Source organism: Mandrillus leucophaeus, unplaced genomic scaffold (genome assembly GCF_000951045.1).
Source record: "Mandrillus leucophaeus isolate KB7577 unplaced genomic scaffold, Mleu.le_1.0 Scaffold85, whole genome shotgun sequence".
Taxonomy (NCBI): Eukaryota; Metazoa; Chordata; class Mammalia; order Primates; family Cercopithecidae; genus Mandrillus; species Mandrillus leucophaeus.
The window spans coordinates 1,211,034-1,233,712 of record NW_012109252.1 but is presented as its reverse complement, the minus strand read 5'-3'; positions in this window follow the sequence as shown (position 1 = coordinate 1,233,712).

Sequence of the window (22,679 nt, the reverse complement as noted above, 5' to 3'; positions counted from 1 at the left end):
AGACTGGATGTCCAGATTTTCTGACTTTCACATGAGCCTTCTTAACTTTATGCCAATTATTTCTCCTTTTATCGAATTCTCTTTTTTACATTCCATAAGAAAAATGTCAGCAAATATCTCCAAATTGGAGATTAAAAAGAAAATCTAGAGATAGAAAAAAAAGTTGAGAAATATCTCCAACTCTCACATTACTTTAGTGAGAAGCATTGTTTAAATCCTTCAGATCTTACTTCAAGTGTGCTTAGGCGATTTAAATGACTTCTCTGTTTAAACAGGGATAAAAAGGATGGGGTCTTTACGCAAATCAAAAATTTCCAACTTGGCTGTTGCAGCCAGGAGTGATTAGAAACCAATCCTCTCCATATTACAAGGGGATACCTGGTCTCCTCACATCTTCGCCTTTCAGATCCCCATGCTCCTTCTGTGGCCTGACCCACATCACACACAGGGACACGCGTGGGGCTCCCAGGCAGGCAACTGCATTGGTCAATACTCTCTAATGTCCAGCAGCTTGAAAGTGAACTGAATGCTGCACATAGTCTAGGGAATGCCCCAAAGTAGGAACAAGGCAGATCTGCCATACGATGGGGTACAGTGCGGAACCCCAAAAGAGAAACAAACTGAGAAATAAAATGGATAGAATGGGAGTTAAAACAAGATGTGGAATAGTTGGTTGAAATATCACCAAGACGCTAGATATTACATACACACACATGCATGCACAAGCACACACACTAATCCTTCCCCAAAACGGAAGAACCACTAAGTCCTTGATCTGAATCTCCAGACAGATGCAGCATTTGTGTTTGTCCTCAGGAGGGTGGTTGCACCTGTGGCTTTCGGCGGACTGCAGGTGGTGGGGCAGTGATGGGCAGCCTGGTGACTTGCCGGTGGTCGTATCGCGATGACACAGCTTTGCCATCGTTTATTTGAAATGCTTTATTGTTCTTTCCAGCTGATTCACACCAGCTCCCCATCCTTCCCCATCTTCAGGCCCTCATGAGTACAGCACAGGCAATGAATACCGAAAGGGGAGCTGCCACGGGCTGATGAAAAGGGGAACTGTCAGGAGACAGGATGGTCCATAGGGTCTAACAGGAAATGCCTGCTGAAAATGCTCCAAGGCCCCGTCTTGTTCTAAAAGCCCATTTGGTGTATGTACACAGGCCATGCTTCAAAATCAACAAGCTTGATATTCAGAGATCTGATGGTAAAACGTGGAAAAACAAATAGCTTCGTGTGATTTTGAAATGGAGGGGAATTAGAACTCAAGTGTAAGACCATTAGTACACAGCTGAAATGTGAATGATTGTGCCCGTGTAATATTGATTTTAATTATTTGTAAAAAGGAAGTGTCTAATTTGTCTGGAAGGCATCGCAAAATTAATTTCTTAATTTTGACCACAGCTAAAGAAATCATAGTCAGTGTCTCAGTATTTTATCATCTACGGTCACCAAAAAAGAAATGTACAGCATTGCAATGAATACTCTTATTAATAGCTAACAGTTAAGGTCAAGTTATTATTTTGCAATAGTCTCGATAACATATTTATATAGATAAATACCTGGTATGGGCAGCATATTTTACTAAGTGGTGACTGCTGTTAACTCTCGTAAAATTACAAACTAACTTTGGCACTGTATTTCATATGATAGTGACAGGATCACAGGACAGTAACCCCGGAATACAAGTGGATGCTTTGTTGCCTGTGGGTAGCACTGACAGGTTGCCCTGAGAAGGAATATGAGAATCACTTCCTGAAATGTGCTACATTTTGACCTAAATGGTGGTTATACACAGACAATAATTCAGTGATATGTACATTCAATATTAAGGCACTTAATGTGGTTTGTTGTATAACTCGATAAATTAATAAAAAATCACAGCATTGAATTCTATAGCTAAAAGAAACTTTAGACATCAATTTATTGTATTTATAATGAAACCAAAACCCAGAGAAGTTAGACGGCATTTCTAAGATTGCAAGAGCCAAGTCAGAACCTGGGCCGGGGTCCCTGAGTGAGCCGCCTTTCATTCAACAACACTCTGCCTCCATCCTTCCGGAAAAACACGACTCCGAGTCCCTCTCCTCGGCGGAGGCGTTGGATGACAAGGTTTTCTTCAGGTAAACACTGAGACCCTTGAAATAATTTCTCAATGATCTTTTCAGGCCGCAGGGAAGTTGCTACATATAACTAAGAAAATCCCAAAGAGTGACACATTTTCAGGACCACAATATCCTCTGGGCCGGAGGCTTATCCTTGCCCCTTTCACGTTTCCAAAACCCTAAGCTGTGCTGCATAGCAGCAACCATCTCAGCCCTTACCCGCAGGAAGGCATTGGATTCAGGGATTAGTTGAGCTCCAGGGATGACACTCACCGGCAGGAAGGTTGCAGGCACCGATGTTTGTGCATTGCCTTTAATCCTTTTAAAGCAAAAGATATCAACGCCTTTCTTCCTCCTTCTGCAATCGTTACATAACAGGTTTTCATCTTGCAATCTGTAAAAAAAATACTTTAAGTTGTTGGTTTTCTGGGTTATGTTATTTAAAGTCAGATACTTATTTTGAAGTCATAAATATTGGGTGGAACTGAAAATCGCTTACAAGAACTTGTGAAGGCAAGGTGTGTTGCTAAGATTAATTTATAACAACACTTTTAATGACCTAGGTGTGATTTATGTGTTATGCTAATGTATTTTCTTGCTCTTTAACTTTCTTTAAAATTTATAACAGTGGTTTTCCACTTTAAAATGTCAACATTATTCCATTGGAAAATAATTAGCTTATTCCAATATAGAAAGTATTTGTTATATTTTCTTGTGTTTCAGGAATAGCTTTAAGTTTCCATTGAGTGGGAAATCACTCCCCAAACCCTAAAATGTATATGACAGTCTAAGTGCATGGTCCATGGAGCCTTTGTTGATCCACAGAAATTGTAAGCCTAAGTTCTTTTTCTGGGATAACTCATTCATTTTTAAAAAATGGCCTCAAGAAGTATTATCTGTATTTTACTGAAATTCAAAGAGATTAGGGAATGTGTCAACAGCCTAAGAGTAGAGTCAGGTTCAAATCCAGACACTCCAGCTCTGAAGCCTCTACCTGGATTTCCTGGGACACAGAAAATACATCATGTTATCATCATGCAGAAGAAAATGCAAATGGATTAATCTCATTTGGTAAAATTAGATTATATAAAACACGATATTGAAATCCAACACTTGCTCCTGAAACGTGTCAGCGAGATAACTTCGTTACAGCTATTTAAAACTTCTGCATGGAGACAGTTTGATCCACACTTTTTCAGACTCAGGAAAATGTACCTTAGAGACTGGTGCCATATTAGGATGATTATGTTCTCAGTTCTCCAGGATCCTGTGTGATCTTTACATGAGAATTGTCTGCATTGTCTCTTCTCTGATATTAGTGATAAAATGAGTCATAGACCCGCATCCTTTTCAGAGGTGACTCTCACATGCATTTGTGAAATGTTCTTAACTTGCAAAGACTAACATAACTTCTACCCCAATACCAGTTGGCCAAGTGGATAAGGAAGTGTGTGGTGCCCGTTGTTCTAGAATATGATAAGAATAAGAATCTCTCTTTCAGAGGGGGACGTGTTACTTTTTAACATTGACATTTTTTCTTTAGTAAAATATTCATCAAATGGATTAATGTGTGAGCATTTCTCCTATCCTCCTATACAGAAAACGTGACTTTGTTTAAACACTTAACTTTCTAACTAATTGGTAAGAAAGATCAAAACAGAGTAAATTCAGGGGATCAAGAGGCAGAGAGAGAAAATGTGGGTCAGAAAATGACAAGGTAGAAGCCTTCTGGAATCAGGGAGAAGAGCTCGGAGCTTGTCCTAGATTCTTAAAAACAAAACAAAATAGAATTGGATGCCTGTTAGGTTCATGCGGCATCTGCTATGGGGGCTGTGGCTGCTGACAGTCCTTTTAGAAAGTAGGAGCCTCCCTCGCTGACCATGCACTCTTTTCCCTGCATGAATCGACAGACTTCTTGTTTTTATTGAGTCTTTTTCTGTCTGCGCTGGCACTAAGCCTAATGTTAGCTTGGGAAAAAAATGGAGAAACGCTCTTCAGACAGTTGGAATGGAGAAAACTGCAGTAGCTCTGTTCTTAAATGGCTCTGACTAATTACACACAGCCTGCCAGGCAGCTCCTGACCTGAGCCCAATGTACCAGCACACAGATGAGCCTTCTGACCTGAGGCTGGGAAGGCAAGCTGGCCTTCTGCCGCGCTCTCCTTGTAAATGCCATCAAATGGCAGAAGGAATGAATTTGCCTGCCCAATTTGCTATTCTGCTGCAATTTTCCTCTGGGTCTGCTCAACCAGTTCTTTTGCAAGCTGTGATTTAAGGAAAGCACAAATGAGTAATTATATGGCTGGAGGGGGAAAAAAATGAGGACACCTTTAATGTGAGAGCATTTCCCCCTATTTGGTCAAAGTTGAGTTTCTTTGACTGACTTTTTCAAAGGGGCGGACGTGGGCACAGTTCTCTGATTTTCAACACTGCGACCTTACCACTCTCCAGTGTACACTGAGCTAGGCTGTGTCACCCTTGTGTTTGCACACTGTCACTTAAAGTGCCCCATAAAACAACAGGAGCTTACTGGGAATAGCTGATCTGTTTTCAGGTAATGGGATCTCTTCTTTCCAGGGTCATTAAAAACTACCCATTTCATAAAACATGGTGGCTTACCAATGTCCTTGAGATAAATATTTCCTATTCTTGTTTATGGACAAATTACTCAGTTATATGCTTTTATTATTTTTTGCCCTAAAAGTTCTTGACCTTGGTTTAATGGTAAAAGCCAGTCCTCGGAAGGGAGCCCTGCCTCCGATGTCTGTAGGAGCTCCACAGAGGCTGAAAATAATGCAAGGTTAGGCAACCTTTGAAGACACATAGACCACCTTCTGGGATGGAGAGCCACATAGACATGCAGATGGAGCTGCTGGGGATGGATATCCAGCACTTGGAAAAAAGATTCTTACCTCAAACAGCAAAAGGAGTGCTGCAGCTTCCCCAAGGAGATTGCCTGAGTCCATTCTGTGTTGCTAAAACAGAACACCTGGGCCTAGGTAATGTACACACGACCAGAAATGTATTTCTCACAGCCCTGGGGGCTGGAACGCCAACAGCAAGACACTGTCAGGTTCATTGTCTGGGGGGGGCCCTTCCTCGTGGATGGGTTAATCCAGGTGTCCTCACATGGCTTAGGAACAGAGGCCAGGCAGCTTTCTGAAACCTCTTTTGTGGGGCACTGATCCCATTCACGAAGGTGAAGCCCTCAGGATTTACTCACATCCCAAAAAGCCTCATCTCTTATTACTATCACCGTGGGGTTGAAGTCCCAACATATAAACTTTGGAGGGACACATGCGTTCAAACCAATGTTCTTGGTCACTGGTCCAGAACAAGAGTCGGAGAAATACTTTTCAAGGACATTTGTAGGCAGAGATACAGTAATTATAGTAATCCTGATGTATTTCCAAAGGATATTTTCCTTTCAGATGTGGAAAAGCTCTGGAAAGGAAAATACACTTCTGCCAATGGCTAAGGAGGATGTCTGTTCGTGTGGATGAAATGGGGCCAGCCCAGGAAGGACGCTGCTTCCTCTCTTAGGGCGCCATCTGTCACGACACAGCGTGTTTGGGCTATTTCCTGTGCTGCTGTCACATGACTGTGCTTTCCTTAATGCCCCGCAGGTGGCGACTCTGTTTCCCACCCCCTTGCAGAGCACCGCCTGCTGATAAAGCCTTCAGAGGACTTGGACTGAGATGTGAACTACTCAAACACTCTTTACTTTGTGTTCTTACATACCACAACATCCAGCTGTGGTGTACAGGGAAGACTTTACTGAGAATTGGGAAATATCCCAATTAGATACTTCCCAATTCCACCATTAAACTTCTAGTACTTTCGGCAAAACAATTAACCTCTGTAATTCTCACCTGCACCCTGAGAAACCTAAAAGAGATTTCTCTGATCCAATCCAAAGAGCGTACGACAATTCATTCTTATTAAATACAAAACGTACAAAAATGTAAGACTTTATCTTTAAATATATAATTTGCTGTTCAAAACAAGTAGCATTATTCTCTCCCAAACTCTATGATATCTGCAAATATTTTAGGACATTTTTTTCTGTCCTTTTTTTCACAAATTCAGAAGCCTCTGGGCAATATCGCCCTCTGTGATTCCAGCAGCTTATACTGCGACTCGTAAAGCAGCCTTGGAGACACCAGCTCAAGCTGTTTGACTCTCAGAAGCTTAAAGGGCTTATTACACTGATACACCTGGGGTTGCTGTTTCTCTGCTGGAAAGCCCCACATTTCTGTCTATTCCTTCTGGGCACCAAGACCTTAATTAGAACTTTAATGTACAATAAAGTGAATAGTTTTATCTGTGACTGCCCCCCCAATCTTCCCAGCAAGGGAACATCTTCTCTTGCTCCTTGTTTTTTCATGTTTCTTTTCCTCCATCTGAACAGAAAATAAAAATATAACAATCTGTTAAAGTGCCATTTGCATTCTAATTTTCATCTCTGTCACTGATCATGCTTTCACTTTCATAAGAGAAACTTGATGATTTTATTTGTCCCTGTCTCCCACGTTCCCCACCAAACTAATCACATCACTCCCTTTCACAGTGTCCTCACCTTTGGCCAGACAGGTTTAAAGAAAATTGTTCTTTCCTTTCATTTGAATGGCACTGTGTTCACATGCCCTTGAAACTTGTAATTGTGCCTGGGTTTCTGAATCTGCCCATTAGATTAGATAACTTTCTTAACGACATCTTCGTTTAATTCATCTTTGCTTCTCATATTTCACCTCACTGTACACCAAAGACAAACACAGGCCCAAGTTATGCTCGTATCTTAAGTGTTTGTGTTTTTATTTTTATTTCTAAAGATTAAGCTCCAAGGTTGTGGAACAAGAAGAACGTGGAAATAAAAACACTGTTCAGGCCAGGCGCTATAAAATCCCAGCACTTTGGAAGGCCAAGGAGGGCGGATCACTTGAGGTCAGGAGTTCGAGAACAGCCTGGCCAACATGATGAAACCCCGTCTCTACTAAAAATACAAAAATTAGGGCAGTGGCATGTGCCTGTAGTCTCAGCTACCCGGTAGGCTGAGGCAGGAGAATTGCTTGAACCCAGGAGGCAGAGGTTGCAGTGAGCCGAGATCATGCCACTGCACTCCAGCCTGGACAACAGAGTAAGACTCCATCTCAAAAAAAAAAATTGTTCAGTAAGTAATGAGTATGCCAATGTAGACTAGAGATAAGAATTCCGGCAGGTATATAGCAAAAAATATGTATATTTGGATCTGTGTATCAGGGCTTTATGTGTGAGAATAAAGATTCTTTTGAATCTATAGTCAGTGCAACATTAATTTCTAGAATTTAATTAATAATATGTGGCTCAACAAATTCCAAACAATTCACTGCAGCAGTGAATAAAAAATAATTTCACGATCCTCTGAAGAATTTAGAAATCATATCTCATTTACTTTTGTTGTAGATAAATAATTATGGAAGGTTGGGAAGGCAAGACATGATTTTACATTTCGGCATTTATGTCCTTATATCCCTTATTCCAAAGCTAGGTTCTTTGAGATGTTATTTACATGCTTTTGGTAGGTGAGAATTTATAGAAGTTTTGATACATGTATCAGAGGCATCAGTACCAATTTTAATTAAGATGCACGACATTCACATCACCCCAAAAATTCTCATTCCCCCTAGTTAATTCTCCCTGCAGCCCCAGGTCCTGGACACCACAGATATGATCACTGTCCCTAGACTTTTGCTTCATGAAAATGTCATAAAAGGATCCAGCATTTGTCTGCTCTCTTCAATGTCTCCTTCCTTCACTTAGCTTAATACTTTTGAGATTAATCCATGTCAGTGGCTATTTCTGCATATTGCTGAGTAATTCTCTTGTATAGGTGTACCACAGTTTACGAATCTATTTAACAGTTTGAACTTCAGATTTACTCCCTCAACATTTGACTATTAATAAAATTGTATAAACATTGACCTATAAGTCCCTGTAGGAAATGCTTTTATTGCCCGTGGGTAAGTATCTGGGGAAAGGATTGCTAATTTTATTTAAAAAACTGCCAAACTGTTTGCCAAAGTATTCAAGCCACTTGTACTGTACTTCGCCAGTAAGAAATGAGAGTTCCAGTGGCTTAACATCTACACCAGCATTTGATGTTGCTAATGTTTGTTTTGTTATATTTTGTTTCATCCCTTGCATGAAATGGTAATTGGTTTGCAATTTTATTTGCATTTCCCTATAAAATAAAGATGTTGAGCATCTTTTCATGTATTTCTTTTGCCACCTACTACTCTGTTTTGGTGAAATTTCTCTTCAAATTTTTAACTCCTCCCCTCCAATTTTTGGTGTTGGGGGGTTGGCCTGTCGCCTGTTACTGAATTAGTATTCTTGTGTAAGTACGGTATTAGATGACGAGTTGTAAAAATGGCTGATCAAAATCTAGTCTTTTTATATTTCTATAACAGTGTCTTCTAAGAACAGAAAATGGGTAGTTTTGTTTATGTCACTTTGTTTTCTTTTATGATTTTTGTTTTTGTGTCCCCTATAAAAACTATTTACCTAACCCAAGATTACAAAGATATTCTTCTGTCTAGTCTGATAGAATTTAAAAGTTTTTGATCTTTACATCCCATGAGATGATTTGACTCGAGTTAATTTTGTATAAGGTGTGAAGTAAAGGTAGAGTTTTCCATTTCACTTTTGTGTATTTCTGTGTGCCAGCATCATTTATTACAAAGATGATGCTTTCTCCATTAAATTAACTTGGCAACACTGACAAATATTTTGAAAGCTTCGGTAGTTTTCTTTCGAAATTTCTATTCTGTTCCACTTATGTCTGTCCAAACTCAAATACCACATTGTCTTGGTTAGTGTAGTGTCATTGTTACGTTACATCTTAAATCAGGCTATTATGGCTATTTTAAAAGATTTAGTTTTCCATTTAAACTTTACAATTGACTTGTCAAATGCTCAAAATGCATACTGAATTTTTTATTAAGATGTTAGGAAGTATATATCAACTTAAAGATAACTGGCATATTAAAAGTAGAGAGCCTTCAGATGCATGAGCAAAGTATATTTCTCATTTATTTATGTCTATTTAATGCCTCTCATCAATGTTTTGTAATTTTTAGACTATGGACTTTGTGCATATTTATTTAAATATTTCTCTAAGTAATTCATGTTTATTGACGATATTGTGAGTGACTTTTTAAAAATTACAATATCAAAATATGTGTTGCTAGTATATAGATAGAAAGGTGGTAGGATTTTTAATCCTGCAAATTTTCCAAAGTCATTTCTTAATTTAAGCAGCTGCTTTTGTAGATTTCTTTGGATTTTCTTTATTAAAAAAAATATGCCATTTTTAAATACATCAAACAGAGTTTATTTCTAAATAAACTTATTTATTTCTAAATAAACTCTGTTTGATGTATTCCTTTCTAATCCAAACAATTTTGATCTGTTTTTTCTTATTTTTTCTTATTTTACTGGCAGGAACACATAGTACAATATTCAGTAGAAGTAGTGAGAAGGGACCTTCATGAGATTCCCAGTCTCAGAGTGAAAGCTCTCAGTCCTTCCTTGGGTCTCATATTTGCTATAGGACTTTGATTCACTTTGTCACACTGAGCTAGTTTCACTTTGTCACACTGAGCTAGTTTCCAAATATTTTTATACGAATGGGTGTATATATATGTATACACACCCAAGAATTATATTGAGTTTGTTAATATGGTGAATAATATTAATTGCTTTTTGAATGTTGAAATAAATCTTGTCTCAAACTGGGATAAACTCCTAATTGTTCATGATAAGAATATCTAGTTCATATATCACAGGATTTGATTTGCTAATATTGTGTTAAGTACACTTTTACATATATGTTCACAAGCAAACTTAGTCTGAAGTTTTCTTTCCTTTTCATCTGATTTTGATATCAGGGTAGTGTTTGTCTCACCATATTAGTTGGGAAATGGTCCCTCTTCTGTTTTCTGGAAGACTGTTTGTAGAATTAGAATAATTTTCTCCTAGGTTGTTGAAGGAACACCTGTGGAGCCATCTGGGACTGGAGTTTTTTGTGAAGGAAGGTTTTTAACTAAAGCTGTATTTATTTCATAAATATAGGACAATTGGGCTTATTTATGTCTTCTTGAATACGCTTTGGAAATTTGTATCTTTACAAAATTTTTCAATGTGTTTATACTATTCTCTTATTTTAAATATCTGTATTGATGGTGGTGATGGCTCTTTGATGTTTATCTTGGTCATTTGCATCTACCCCCAACCCACCCACCATTAGATGGATTAACTTTTGTTTTCATTGATTTCTCTATTGCTTTTCTCATTTCTATTTTATTGATTTCTATTCTTCTGGGCTTCATATACATAGGTGAACAATGTTAAAGCTCAGACGATTTACTCAAGGGCTTTCTTCTTTTAAATATAAGCATTTAATGCTGTAAATGTTCTAAGAAGCCCAGCATGGGCTATATATTACAAATTTTGATATTTAGTATTTAATTTTTATTCAATTTAAAATATTTTTACCATATCTTATACTGTTTAATTTGCAAGTTTTGGTGATTTTTCAGATATTTTCCGGTAACTGATTGCTAATTTTATTCTTTTCGGACAAAACCATACATTGCATGATATTCTCTGTCCTCTCTTGGTACAAGTTCAATGTACGTCGGAAAAAAAAAAAAAATGTGTTCTGCTCTTGTTCAGTGAATGTCCTGAAAATATCATTTAGATGAAGTTTGCTAATAAAATTGTTCAGACCAATTATTGGTCTATTTGTTCGTCAGTTACTGAGAATGTTTGCTGTAATTTCCAATTACAATTATATTTTTTATCTTCATACATTTAGTTATATTAGCTGTTGCTTCAATTATTTTACACCTGTATAGTTTAGTGCATTTGAATCTAGAATTATTATATTTTCTTGATAAACTTTCATTGTTTTCCTTATGTAATATCCTTTTTTACCACTGGTAATTATATATTTAATTTACTTTTTCTCACATTAATATAGCTACTCCAGATATCTTTTGATTAGTGTTTCCAGGCAACATTTTCCATATGTTTATTTCACCTATGTCTACATATTTAATGTAACATGATTTTTATAGAAACAGTATACAACTAGATGTTACATTTTATCCAAACTGACAAGTTCTTTTTCTTTTGATTGATATATTTTCACCATTTAAAATTAATGAAATTATTGATATTGCTTGATGGAAATCTTCCATCTTACTCATCGCTTTCAATTCTTCCTATATCTATTTTTCTTTTCTTCTACCTCCTTTTGGAATAGTTATATGTTTTTCATAATTAAATTTTATCTTATTTATTAGATTTAAAAGCAAAGGGGTGATGATAATTCACAAGAGAAATAAGTTTGATATCAGAAATGGCCATTTGATTACAGTTCATCACGAGACTATGCAGAAATCTCAATGAAGATCTTGAACTTTCTCGAATTTTATATAACCACTGATGTCAATCATACCCAAACTCCTGTGGGTGAGTGTGGAGACCTCGCGTGATATCTGGCTGACAAGTAAAATCACAAACTCTGTAGAACTCATAGTCCTGGAAAAAATCATAACAGCTAAATAAGATGTAAGGAAGCAGCCCAAGCCCTAAGCCTGCATGAAGCATTCTCAGATTGCACTGTGGACATCAAGCTTTCCTGCCCTGCACTGTAAAATCTAAACCACCCATCAGATTGCACTGTGGACATCGAGCTTTCCTGCCCTGCACTGTAAAATCTAAACCACCCATCAGATTGCACTGTGGACGTCGAGCTTTCCTGCTCTGCGTTGTAAAATCTAGACCACCCACCTGGCACACACCACCTTTGCTCTTCTCAACGTGCTATTACAAAGATAACGTCACACCTTCACTGAAGGCAGAGAAATTTCCAATTTCTCCATTGCAGGCACACACTGCATTCAGCGTCAATTGTTATGGTAATTTAATTATTTTAATAAAAGCAAGTTCCAGAGAGAAATATATGATATATTCAGAAGATACACTTTAGTTAATCTTTTCTTCCAACTTTCAATGGAGTTTGAGGCATTCATTCAATAAATATATTTATGTGTTTACTATGCACAGGTCTTACTTATCTAAGTGTAACTGTGCAAGACATAGAGAAGAAGTGAATTGATTCTTTAACTTCAAGAAATATAATATCTTTTTGTCTCTCTTCCTTTCCATATATAGAAGACAGAAAGACAGATGATAGAGAGATAAAGAGGCAAATTAATAGATATACAGGTAAATAAATAGAAGGCCGGAAATGCCCAAATGACTCCAGACTGATTAGTGGAGGATTAACTCACATTCTATAAGGTTTGCATTAGTTCTTCTGTAGTGCTATTTCTTTGAAAGTTGGTGCTACATGCAAAACTTGATTAGAATATCTAATGAGTGTGTGCATTTATCAGAATATCCAACAAGTATGTGAAGAGTAGAAGTGAGTCACTGTCCTTTCTCATACGTAATGTTAATCTTTTGAACAGACATAAACTACATAATGTAATGCATTAATACTTTTAGTGCTTTTATACCAAAAATAATCATAACTGTATATTAAATTATAGGTAGAGAAGCATAATATATGGTTACAGTTCACTGTCAATAAAAAGTGTGGGAAAGTGGACACTACTCAGGAAAATATTTCCAAAAATTCTCAAAATGCACTAGCTGTTGATATTAACACATAACAACAACTTAAAAACTGAAAATAAACATTCTCTATTCCTTGAAATAGGTCTAAAAGCCACACCAGAAATAGTAAGTGATGTAATTTATGAAATGCAATGAGGAAAACTTTACCTAACCTGATATAATTTAATATACTTCACCTAGTGCTATTTGATACTTACAAACATTTTTCCTACTAATATATCACGAAAATTAAACATATTACTATATGACTATTATATTTCAGCCAAGATGAGAATTTTAATACAGTTTTAAGGCTTGGCGCAGTTTTTCATAGGTGTCAGTGGTAAACCATATATTTTTTTCTACACAGTATAGCACAAGGTTTTTAATATCTAAATGTCAGTATTTAAAGGTATTTCTCAAATAATTAAAAATAAGAGAACACGTAGATATAATCTGAATCTAGAATAAAGACTATTTTTACAAAATTAAAATTTGGAAACTTGTTTGGCCCAAAGACACCAAACGACTTAGTGCCAGAGTGAAAGATTCACAAACACATGTAGCAGCACACAAGGTGAAAGATGAAACAGAGAATTCTCATATGTGGTACCTAGAAGTGTTTATTCATGGTAGTAAACCTGGTGTTTTTAGATGTAATTATTTTTTTAAATATCTGGTATCTAGAGGAGTCTGACACACACATGCTTCTCTCATTAACTGACAGACCAAAGAGACAGTGTATTCAGTTACAGTGTAGAAGACATATTTAAAATACAATTATCAAGCTTGAACTAGTGAAATGTATTAGAATCCCTCTACCAATAATTAGAGACTAAACATTATTTCAATATACAAATAGAGTACTTAATATTTATGTCTTAAGAAAAAAGTCTCCAAGTAATCATCATGCAGATCATTTTCTAATCACCTTTCAGTCAGAAACAAATTTAAGAGAAAACATATGAATAAAAAATTTAAAATTTCCTTTATAAAGAAGCACATTGAAAGTGAATGCTCATGAATTAAATTATAATGTACTTATGACTAAATGAAAAGGAAAATACTGATTTTCAAAATGGATGGGAGGCAACTGAAATGATATCATTCAATGGCGAATTCAGAACCTTAAATTCAAGGTCAGAATAAAAGAAAAGCTGAAACTGTAAGTTTTTCACTCTGAAGATTATTTAAGAACAGAAAATAAAACTCAGGAAAGTAGAAGAAAAAATACAAGTAGGAGAAGAAATTAACGAAAAATTAATGAAAAGTAAATAGAGAGGGTTGAAATGGCAAAAGTCAGTTGTTTCTTTGAATGATTCACAAAATATATGAATCTCTCATGGGGTTCACTAAGAAACAAAAGATAAAATGTACACACATCAAGTATTAGAATTGAACGTATAGTTCTGCAGTGTTAAATAAAACACAATCTTCCCCAAATAAAACATAACAAAATAACAAAAACAGTTCTATATCCTGAATTTTTGAGGTGAAATTACTCAGGTATCGTATTATTCTAATGGAATGTAAACTCTTTAAAAAAAATCATAAAAAGAGTAAACACCACTCAGTTGACTTGATCTTTTCACTTCCAAAAAATGATAAATTTTGACACTACTTTAAATAATGAATGTATATACACAATATTAAAATAAAATTACAAACTACATCCAATAATGTCTATAAAAATAATACTTAAATGATGCTAGATATTCTGTGTATTATTTTTATATAGTGTGAATAAGTTGAGTTTATCCCAGGAATGTTATTTTAAGGTAAAATACGTTAATAATATTTACCATATTTATATATTAATGAAGAGAAAAATTATGATTATTTTAAACATACACAAAAATTCCATGAGATGCAACACTCATTTATTTTTAAATGTGGAATCAAATAAGCCAAGAAGATAATATCTTTCACTAATAAAAATGATCTACTAAGAATGACATCAAACATTATGCTTAATGATTACATTGGATTTCTCTCTTGCACCTTATAACAAAATTAATTTCACTACATATAGAAGTATGTTAAAGATAGAAGAGGAAAAGCAACAAAATAAGAGAAAAACTGGAAGAAAATCTAGATGAGCACACGAGCTTTCCAGGAGTTACACTGGTGTTTTAATCCAAAAAGAGAAACACAGAAGCTGCTAAAGAAAATAGAGACATGAAATATACAGTATGTTTTAAAGTAGCAAACAAAAAACTCAAAATAAATAGGAAAAATACACTTAGTGGGGAAAATTGCAACACAGGAGTCTGTGTTGTTATATATAATTTATAAAAAACAAACAGCAGCTCTTACAGATTGTCAAGGATCAATGAGCAAGTGGACAAATATGAGAATGAGCAGTCTAGCAATGAGCACTTGGATAATTTAAAATTTAAAATACATGCAAAGTGTACAAATACTGACTCATACTCAGGAAAGGTCAGGAAAAACATTACATATTTTCTTGTATCTAATAAATTGGCCAAAATAGAAAGTTTCAATTTTTTTTTTTTTTTTACCAGTAAAGATGCAAAGAAATATCTTTTCTTATGATTGTTAGTGGAAATTTACTTATTAGAGCCATTTTGGGCAATACTATGTTAAAATGTATTTAAAAATCTAGAAATTCTATATCAAGCGATAGATTTAAACATAGATTATTATAGGGAAGATGAGAGTAGCAATCATACTAAAGAGTGTTTGGAACTCTACAGAACCTATCATAAAACAACAGAGGAATTACAGTATTGAAGTACTGTATACAAAAAAAATTCATACGTAGACAATTTCTGCAATAAACAGGTGAAAAAGCATTCCCTAAAACCCCATAATAAAAATTAGGATTGTTGAACCTTCTAAGGCAGTGAGCACCACTTGGAAATAAATAGCTGCTGGGCCCAAGCAAGAGGAGAGAGGGGAGAGTAAAAAAGAAGTTGTTTTTTTCTGAGCTGGAACATTCAAATACTACCAACAGGTACTCATACTCCCAAGACGGGTCTCTTCTCCAAGAGGAAGGCTTGAGCGGTGGGTCTAAAGAGGAACTGTGAGGAGGAAAAGGGGGCTTCAAGGCTCTAATCATACAGGCCCAGGGACATTGTGGAGAGTGCTGGATGACATGCCAGTAGTGGTCAGAATCCTCACAGCCCTTGGCAAAATAGCAGCACCCAAGGAAACTACAAGAAGTAAATCAAAAATTGATAAGGGCAGGGTTGTTGGGGATACAAGCAGAGAGTACAGCCATTAAAAGGGAAGAGGATCAAGAGAGGCAGATATCCAAAATAAGAGGTGGATAAACTAGGGGCAATTTATTGGAATATACTATGATATAACAGAATACAGAGCTACAGAATTGCAAAACTAGAAAAGACATCTGCCCAACACAGCTCCCACACCATCTTCTTAAAAGTATAGAAAACGCGTCTTACTTAAATATGAGCAAGAGTGAACAAGCACAAATAAAATACATTACATTGACAATATAGGAAAATTTTAAAAGGAGATAATTTTCCCAAAAAAATTACATACAAAAGTGAAGATGACCTGAGGTATATTTCCATGATGTAGAGAAAAACTGAAATCCAATATTTAAAATAAGCTAAAATATATTTTAAAAGAAAGAGAAAATAACCAGTAAAAGGACAAGCATTATAGAAAAAAAAATTTGAAAAGCTCAGATATAATATGATAAAGCAACCAGAAGACATGAAAAGAGGGTTGACAGATTATCAGAGTCAGAAATTTAAAAATGAAATTCAGAAATTATATGTAAGCTAGAAGAAACACAAGAGCCATGAAACACCTGAGAAATACTGCAGCAGGAAAAAAACAGAAAGGAGAAAATAAGGAAATCAAGCAGAACTCTAAAAATAGATAAAAACATATAAAAGAGAAAATGTTAGACATAGAAGACAAGCAAAGATGTTTGAGTATCAGGATAATAGCAGACCCCACAGAATAATTAAAATAATGAAAGAGCATAAATGATAAATATGACCCTTCAAAACATTCCACTGAAAAAATAACTTGGAACCACCAAATTAATACTTGATTTAATGAAACTGAGAAAGTTGACCCTGAGAGAATTGCTGTACTTGAATAAAAATAAAGCAAACACAGTATATTTTGGGCATCCAGACCAAAAAAAATCCAACTCACTTAGGAGGAAACTAAGTCATACCTGTATTTGATTTTTTGATAGCAAACTTTAAGCAGAAGAAAAGGGTGAAGATATTTAAGATAGTCAAGATATTGAAGATACTCAATTATTCTAATAACAATGTTAATGTTAAAATTTGATAGATGATGTTGTATTTACTATCTCCATGCAGCAAATTCCACAGTTTATAAAGTACTGTCAATTGACAGTATTTGTTATATCATAACTCCTCTAACAAAAACAACCAAAACATGGCAGTCTAATATGGGTCAAATAATTTGTAAGTAGAAAAAGAATACTTAGCATCCAGATAATATTTTTATATATTTACCTCTTGGCTTTGTGTCCGTGGAGGTCAACTACAATCCTTGAATCATATTTTTTCTCCAATAACTAGAATAATGCTTGACAAATACTTTCCAATTAATAAGTATCTGTGATCTAAAAAAAGTCATAAAATCAATATGTCAATATGTAAAATATTGAAATACCATGTAATGATACTAGGGTTATACAAAACAACCCCCATAATTTTTTTTTCTGGATAGTGAGTGTGTCAAACATAAATCTTATCCTTATCGCCGGGCGTGGTGGCTCACGCCTGTAATCCCAGCACTTTGGGAGGCCGAGGCGGGCGGATCACAAGGTCAGGAGATCGAGACCACGGTGAAACCCTGTCTCTACTAAAAAAATACAAAAAAAAAAAAAAAATAGCCGGGCGCGGTTGTGGGCGCCTGTAGTCCCAGCTACTCGGGAGGCTGAGGCAGGAGAATGGCGTGAACCCGGGAGGCGGAGCTTGCAGTGAGCCGAGATCGCGCCACTGCACTCCAGCCTGGGCGACAGAGCGAGACTCCGTCTCAAAAAAAAAAAAAAAAAAAAAAAATCTTATCCTTATCAATGATATTCTTGGTCAACCTGCATTCAATAACTTGCTTTCATGGCTGGTGACCAACAAATTACTTACCCTCGCACAGCTGGACACTACTGAAGTTTCTGACTCCTTTTACCACATCTATTAATAGATGTCAATAAAACTTTCCATGTAAAACATGGGATATGATATCCAAAAGAGCCAGAAACAACCTAGAGTTTCAGAGTTATGGTGGAGCAAATTTGAACCAATATGAAACAAAGGGCAGGAGAGGACCAGGCAGACACATGACCTCTTCCTTCCTCTCATGAGAGTGTGCAGAGGAATGATTTTCCTCGATGATCAATCTTTTGTGTCTCCTGTGATGTATTTATAAACAGTAGCGAGTACAGTAATGTACAGATTTCCATTACTTTATTTTTTTCTTGCATAACTTTACTTGTTCTTCATCCTTGCTGCCTAGAATTGACAATCGTCTAATAATGCATCAGTACTTAATAAATGCACCAGTCTGTCTTTTTAAAGATAACTCTATTAAAGACAATAAGAGTTGGAAGAGATTCCGAAAATCAGGACCATTTGGGGAGCATTAAGAACCCATTGATGGTTATAAATGAGATGTTAATAAGCTTTGCCATTTTATGGCATAAAAATTTCACAAGATGGTCCCCTGTGGTTAATTAGCAAGAAGTACAGGTGGGAGATGAAATAAAAGGGATCTTAACTGACTCAAGAACCATGATAATTATAAATTAAACATTTTCAGTGTGCTTGGTCATACTAGAGAATTTGAAAAATGAAATAAGTTCATGCCACAAAAGTACCAAATTCAAGCAAATTCCAAAAAGCCAGATGGCTGTTACAGAAGGTTTAAAGAAGACATATATATTTATGTATATATCCTGTGAATGTATCAGCCCATGCTGAAAAGCAGACCAATGATCTGATTCCAACAGTAGCAGAGCTGAAAGGACACTAAATGCATACATAAAATAGGTTTACCTTGTCAATGCTGACAAATGATGAAAAAGGTATGAAACACTGACATATTGGATGGGACATTTGAATGGAAAAAAAAGCGAGACAAAAACTTCCAAATTTACTTAAGTTCCCCTGGCCAGCAGAAATAGCTCTTTTTCTCCCAGAGAATACTATCTTTGCATAGAGATTGTGTGATGATCTCAAAGTAGGTTTAAAAAAATCCTTAGGATCTGTACTATTTTTCCTACTGAGTTTTGCCAGAGGATATATACAAGGTAATTTCTTTCTCTGGACCTTACTAAAACTGGCAGCCTTCATTCATTACTAGCTGCCACTCAAATGTGGTGTGTATTGTTAACAAAATTTATGGAAAGTGCAGCAAAATATTATTCACGTTGAAGGTCTTATGCTCAAACATGTTCCCAGCCACTGGATTTCTATTAATTTTATCAAGTAGCCAGTCACTAAATTTTTGCAGATTGATCTTCCACTCTTGTGATGAAGATTCCTCCTGAGCTCTCTGAGATAATTTGCTAATTACTACTTGTCAAGTCAAATCACTTTTGAGATCTTCAGTGTACAGAATCAGAGTGATGTCCAGTGGGATGCTAAGCTCAGCACATTTCTCTGTTGTAGACTGGGAGTCTCCCAATTATGCTTTGCAGTCAGCCTGCTTGATTTTGTATATAAAGTTTTATTATAAAGTAGCCAATCCCATTCGTTCTCTATGTTTACTTTTCAGCTGTTACAGAGTTGAATAATTGAGCCAGAGATTGTATGGCCTGCAAGCCTGAAATACATATAATCTGGTCCTTTAAGAAAAAGTGGTTAACCCTAGCCTATATTGTGATATAGAACAGAAGAATTGGTACTGTTCTAAGCAGAAAAATAAAGAAGCACTGTTTTCTCCTCTAAATGGAGGGATATTTTCTGATAGTTCTTGCGCATTAGTCTGGAGGCAAAAAAAAAGAAAAAAAAAGGTTTTTGCCATGCAGATGACTGTAAGCTAGGTACTAGAGGCTGTGTTTATTGGCATTAAAGTCAAGACATACAAGGCATCAACTGCATTGACACAAAAATAACCCTTGCTTTAGCTTATGATGGTGGTTATTCTCTAATACCTAACAACCTTCTACAATGACCTATTCAGCAAGTTAAATGGAGATGCTGCATCCCTGCATCTCTGAAATCTCGGAATGTGGCACTAATCTCTGCAAGTCCTGTAAAGATGCAGTACTTCTTTGGCTTACTGTCCTGATAGAAAGACGTTTAATCAGGTTCCACTTAATTTTCCTATGTAATTGCCCTCACTCCAAAGATCAGGGGGCCAACATGAGGATTCTCCTGGCTGCCACGTACATGCATTGTAATTAGCCAGCAACTATGGAAACTACACGTGGACAGTCTGCAGAGCTGCTTGGATCCCTGTGGCATAGACTTAGGCCAAATTTCCAAACGATACTTAATCACCATAGTTCTACAGTTTGACTTTGGGACCCCAGAACAATGTCATGTATATATATACTCGAGGTCTTCTTTAAGTCTTCTCCAAATAAACCTACATCCAGGAACTAGGGTATTTGTACACTGGGGAAAGATAAACTCAGTTTGGGGGGGGATTATTAAGTGCTTGAAACAAGTTGATGTTAGTTCCTGGTGATCCAAGGTCAAACTAGGGGATAATGGTGATCAAAGACAAATGGAATTTTGATTCAAGTCTGTGGGTCTCAGTGATCGCACAGCAGGTAGGAAGTGATATCTCATCCCTAGCAGCCACAGGTGTGGGTCAACCCAATGCTACTGCACACTCCGGGTTACCTGAGTTGCGTTTCCAGCAGCAAGAAGCTAGGAACCACATTCAAGACCAAGGACATTTGACTGGGTGCGGTGGTTCACACCTGTAAGCACAGCACTTTGGGAGCCCAAGACAGGTGGATCACTTGAGGAGAGCAGTTCGAGACCAGCCTGGCCAACATGGTGAACCTCATCTCTACTGAAAATACAAAAATTAGCCAGAAGTGGTAGCAGATTCCTGTGGTCTCAGCTACTTGGGAAGCTGAGGCAGGAGAATAGCTTGAACCCAAGAGGCAGAGGTTGCAGTGAGCGTAGATCACGCCACGGGACTACAGCCTGGATGACAGAATGAGACTCTATAAAAATAAAAAGAAAAAAAAAGAAAAAAAGAAAAAGAAGAAGATACATAACCAAAAGAAGAACATAACCAAAGTGATCTCAGAATCCTGCCTTTTAATTTTGTTTCCTGTTCTAAGAAATCTCCCATGACTGTATCAGTCAGGAAAATAGAGAGTACATCAGGTGTTTCAGAGAGGGTTAATACAGGGAATTGTTTTCAGACATGTTAGAAAATTAAAAGACTGCCGAAAGGAGATCATGTAGACCTCCCAGAGTATAACTGCAGGAAATAGCTGCAATCTTCATGGCTTGGGGAAAAGTGGTAATTAATAAAACCTAAGAGCTCCAGGCAGGATCTCCCACAGACTCGGTGCTCACCCCGGGAGGGGGGATGTGAACCGCTCTTTCCTCAGGAACAGGGACAAGGGGCCTGGGAGGTTGGTGCTCAGGTGTCTGAGTTGAAGCACTGTGGCAGCTGCTTCTCAGACCTCTATGGGGATCTCAGACTTCTACACTGAGTCTGATTCTAGGAGTTAAAAGGAAACTGGATTCTGAAGAGGGGCTACTGTTGGAGCCAACAACTGTTCCCAGGACTGTGCTACAGAACAGGAAAATAGGAAAGAATAACCTCCCTCTTCTACCTACTCTCCTGCACTGATAGAACCCCGCAGACAGGCATCGAGGAAATATCATTTGCAGAATTTACGCTTCTGCCACATACAGGAGGGTAACTTTGGAGCTCGGGAAGACAGGCATGTATTCAGCAGCATGCAATCTAAGTTTTGTTTTTGAAAGACCAAAAGCTCTGGTTGTTGCGTAGAAAATAAACCATAAGGGCAAGAGAAGAAATAAAAAGAAAAGTCTTCATTAAGCTACTGCATTTGTGCCAGATTATTAAGTAGAGGGAAGATAGTAGAGAATGCTGAAACTTAAGAGTGTCTTTATAAAATCATGTGAGAAATAATATTTTGGCAAGCAAAGTTCTCAAAAGAAAGGCGAAACGCATGATAACAGATTGCACACACATTGCCTCTTGTAACTTCTTAATGAAAGATTGTCTGCTGAAGAATTATCTCAGTCATTTTTACAACGAAGGGGATCTGAGTAATGTCCCCATGGTGAAGTTGGCACATTACTGTTTGCTAACTAGGTCTCATGATGGATACTGCTGCATTCTCAGTTCCTCACTGAGCCAGAGGGAGGAAAATCACCACTTCAGAAGGATAACTAATTCAGTCCCTAACTCTGCAGCTGCGAACCCATTTTGAGTCTAACCTGTTCTCACCTTTGGATTCAGACATGCTTACACATGCCAGCATTTGCGGGGATGGGGGTGGGGACACCAGGGACATATGTCTATAAGGAACTAGAAATAATTCATTGCAAAGGAAGAAAAATTAAAACCTAAGAATTTGAGTCAGTAACAGCACCTGAAATATTTTGAGCCCTTATGAAGAGGTAGATTCTGTGTTAAGTGCTTTGTGTGTGTTAGTGCCTTAACCCTCACTGCTGCAGGATTGCTGCTATGATTGGGCCAGCTTTGGAGATAAGAAGACAGGTTCAGCGGGTTTAAGTACCTTGTCTGTCATTGCACATTTCATAAGCTTTGGGGCCAGAAGTTGAACCTCGATTAGCTCCAGACGTCACACATTTAACTACGAGAGCAGGACCTCTGGAGAATATTGAAAATGTGCCCACACCTCCTACATCCACCACCTTGGGAGGTGTCCAGCACCTGGCTCTGTGGCTCATGCTGGCAC